We start from the raw sequence: 4033 nt of genomic DNA, 5'->3' as shown, positions 1-4033 counted from the left end.
ACACCTGTAATTGATTTTGATAGGATCTTGTACTTAACTTTTGTTACTGAAATGATTTAAGTTTTTGTGATACTGCGATGGAATGAATGTATTTTGTATTTGGAAAGATAATATCATTTTGGGGTCCAGGGGGTGGAATGTGCCAGTTTGAATGTATTATGTCCCCTCAAATGCCATTATCTTTGATGTAATCTTGTGTGGGCAGATGTCATCAGTGTTGATTAGATTTCTTTGAGTGTTTCTTTGGAGATGTGCCCCACCCAGCTGTGGGTGATGACTCTGATTGGATAATTTCCATGGAGGTGTTGCTCCACCCATTCAAGGTGGGTCTCAGTGGAGTCACTGGAGCCATATAAATGAGCTGAGGACAGAGGGAACTCAGTGCAGTGCAGCTGTGAGTGACGTTTTGAAGAGTAGCAAGCTTGCTAGAGAGGAACGTCCTGGGAGAAAACCATTTTGAAACCAGAACTTTGGAGCAGATGCCAGCCACGTGCCTTCACAGCTAACAGAGGTTTTCTGGACACCATTGGCCATCCTCCAGTGAAGGTACTGTTCACAACAAACTTCCAGACCCCTGTGTTATGAGATTCTACTGAAACTCTGTCCTCATACCGTATGGAATGTCTTTGCCCTAAACTCTTATAAGCTGCTCTTTGCACTCTCCACCTTTTGCAGAGATCTGAGTTCCATTTTCTGGCCGGCCACCACAGGAAGAACTCTCCTGTTTGTAAGTCCTAATAAACCTATGTCTCACTCTGTGTCTGGTGTGTTGTTGGTGCAGGGCTATGCAGAACCAAATCCTTCAAGAGCAGGGTTGGAACAATAGAGATACAAATGAGAGACCAGCATGGACTGAAGCAATTAGGTAAAGTTTCATGAAGGAGTTTTGACATTCCACAATTTTCAGATAGAATTTGAATACCCAGAAAGAAAGATTTCCAGCCTTATGAAATAACACAATTCAGCAAATGTTTATTAAGTCCCTCAGTATCTGCTCAGAGTAAACCACAGTTCTAGTTCTCCAGAAATTAGCAAGGAGTTGACATAAATTAAAAAAAAAAATGCTACAATACAAATGAAATTAGCAAGCACTGCTATGGATGAAATTGGTGGTGAGTCAAAAAATGTTTTATGGAGGGGGAGGATCTATGAAATAGGCCCAGAGGGATGAACAGTATTTTGACTATTTTGAGTAGAATTAGAAGTATGAATAGTACAAAAATTTTAAAGAACTTTTTATTTGGGAATAATTTTAGTGCAAAAAGTTGCTAATAGAGGAGCAGAAGCGGAAGAGAGCTGAAAGACTGGGTTACGCCTTGGGTTCTGCCATGGGGGCTCTCCCCTGGAAGCAAGTGAGGAAATCTTGGGGTCCTCAGGTTTGAGCCCGGGCTTCTTTTCTGTCCACATAATCCGGCGAATAGACTCTTGCAAGCACGGGAGGGAGTAAATCCGGCCACCCCCAAGAAAAGAGCGAGTGGGCGCAAGAGGGCTGTGTGGAGAGTCCCTAGAGGCGGGTTCTGGCGCGGCCACTCTCCATGGTGCAGGAGGAGCTCAAGGCGATTGCCAGGTGAAACCTCCACCCGGTGGTTCTACCGTGGAGGAACTGGGTAGATGCTTCCCGCACGGCTTCCCGGTAGCACCCTAAGCGGCTGCAGTTGCCGAGACAGCAGAAAGCACAGCTCTCGCCGACATGGCGGCTCGAGCAGCTGGTAAAGTCCAATAGATTTTTCTTCATAGTATGCAAGTTGACAAAACAGCCAGAGTGGAGGACTTGCCGTCACAGTCTCCTTCGGGCTCTTTTTCCTTGCTACTTGGACCAGATTTATGCGAAAACATGCCTTGCACTTGTACTTGGAGGAACTGGAGACAGTGGTTTCGACCTTTAGCAGGAGTCATCTGCCTGGTGTCTGTCGTGGTTGCTGTTCCCCTGCGTCTGGGAATTACAGAAACTGGAGTTTGGAATACACACCAAAGCTTGGTTTATTGCTGGAATCTTTTTTGCTGGAATCTCTGGGTGATACTGCAATACTTAGTGCATTTTACACAACCTGAACTACAAAAACCAATAATAAGGATTCTTTGGATGGTACCCATATACAGTTTAGACAGTTGGATAGCTTTGAAATATCTCAGCATTGCAATATATGTGGATACTTGCAGAGAATGCTATGAAGCTTAAGCCATTTACAACTTCATGGCATTCCTTACCAATCATCTAACTAACAGGTATCCAAGTCTGGTATTAATCCTCGAAGCCAAAAATTAACAGAAACATTTCCCTCCTTTATGTTGCTATCCACTGTGGCCAATGGGAGAAGTATTGCTGTTTAGATGCAAACTGGGTGTATTGCAGTATACAGTTGTCAGAGCATTCACCACCATTGTTGCTTTAGTCTGTGAGCTGTTGGTATATATGATGAAGGTAACTTCAGCTTTTCAAATGCTTAGACTTACTTGGTTATAATAAACAATATGTTGCAGTTGTTCACATGTATTGTACCCTGCTATTTTATAAAGTACTAAAAGAAGAACTGAGTCCAATCCAACTTGCTGGTAAATTTCTTTGTGTAAAGCTGGTTTTCTTTGTTTGTTTGTTTGTTTGTTTTTAGCTTTTTTAAATTAAATTCAGTTTTATTGAAATATATTCACACACCATACAATCATCCAAAGTATACAAATCATCCCCCCCATCCCACCCTATTTTTCATTTAGTTTTTGTCCCCATTTTTCAACTCATCCATCCATACACTAGATAAAGGGAGTGTGATCCACAAGGTTTTCACAATCACCCTGTCACCCCTTGTAATCTACATTGTTGTACAATCATCTTCAGGAGTCCATACTACTGGGTTGGAGTTTGATAGTTTCAGGTATTCACTTCTAGCTATTCCAATACATTAAAACCTAAGAGGTGTTATCTATGTAGTGCATAAGAATGTCCACCAGAATGACCTCTCAACTCCATTTGAAATCTCTCAGCCACTGAAACTTTGTTTCATTTTGCGTCCAAGCTGGTGGTTTTTGTTTCCTTTTAGCAAGCAGTAGTTATTGCTTTGTTGGTAAAAGTTGGCATTATTTCTGAAAAGCATATGTGGGAATGGCAAACTGTAGAAGCCGTGGCTATAGGACTCCAGGACTTATCTGTATTGAGATGTTCCTTGCTGCTATAGCTCATCGCTACACTTTCTCATACAAATCGTATGTCCAAAAAGCAGAAGAAGGCTCATGCCTTGATTCTTTTCTTGCCATGTGGGATGTTTCAGATATTAGAGATGATATTTCTGAACAAATAAGGCATGCTGGAAGGACAGTCATGGGATATCCTAGGAAATTTTTTTTCCTGAGGATCAGGATCAAAATGAACATACAAGCGTGTTATCATCATCGTCACAAGATGCAGTTTCCATTGCCTCTTCTATGCCACCTTCACTCATGGGTCATTACCAAGGGTTTGGATACACTGTGACACCCCAGACTATACCTACTATGCTAAGATATGTGATGAAATATTGAGTGATCCTATTGAAGAGGAGAAGGAATCTTCAGATAAATCTGTGGCCTCCTGAACAGTGTGGAAAAGCAAACTGCTACTACCATATTATTTTATTACCTGGTATCCCATTGCTCAGGATCTTGTGCTTGAGACAAGCCATAAATGATGGAAAATTTCAAAACAAAGATAGGTGAAAGCCAGGTACAACTATTAGATTTATGTAATTATATTTTGTATATCACAAGTAATTAGTCTAAATTTCCTAGACTTAGAGCTGATTTCTTAACATTAGAGTATCATATACTTATATGGTAGAACACAATCCAACTAAATGTTCTTGATCTTACACTGCTTTATCAAGAGGATGGATAGAAGGGAAAGAAAAAAAAATCAATGCTTTCTACCATTGCTACATGACTAATAATGCTTTGGAATTAGAAGAAAGCGTAATTCAGAAATATGAATTAGTGAGACTTAATCATAATCATGTGCCATATAAGCTTACCTAACAATTATTTCTGTATTTTTCAACTGGATGTC

General features: G+C 40.7%; 1 pseudogene; it reads left to right on the top strand.

Moving 5' to 3' along the window:
- Positions 1-1834: 1834 nt before the first annotated feature.
- LOC119528834 lies at positions 1835-3566 on the top strand (annotated as a pseudogene).
- Positions 3567-4033: the final 467 nt, after the last annotated feature.

This window comes from Choloepus didactylus, chromosome 3, assembly GCF_015220235.1.
Source record: "Choloepus didactylus isolate mChoDid1 chromosome 3, mChoDid1.pri, whole genome shotgun sequence".
Classification (NCBI taxonomy): Eukaryota; Metazoa; Chordata; class Mammalia; order Pilosa; family Megalonychidae; genus Choloepus; species Choloepus didactylus.
Note: the sequence above shows the minus strand (reverse complement) of the source record. Positions and strands in the feature narration are given on the sequence as shown.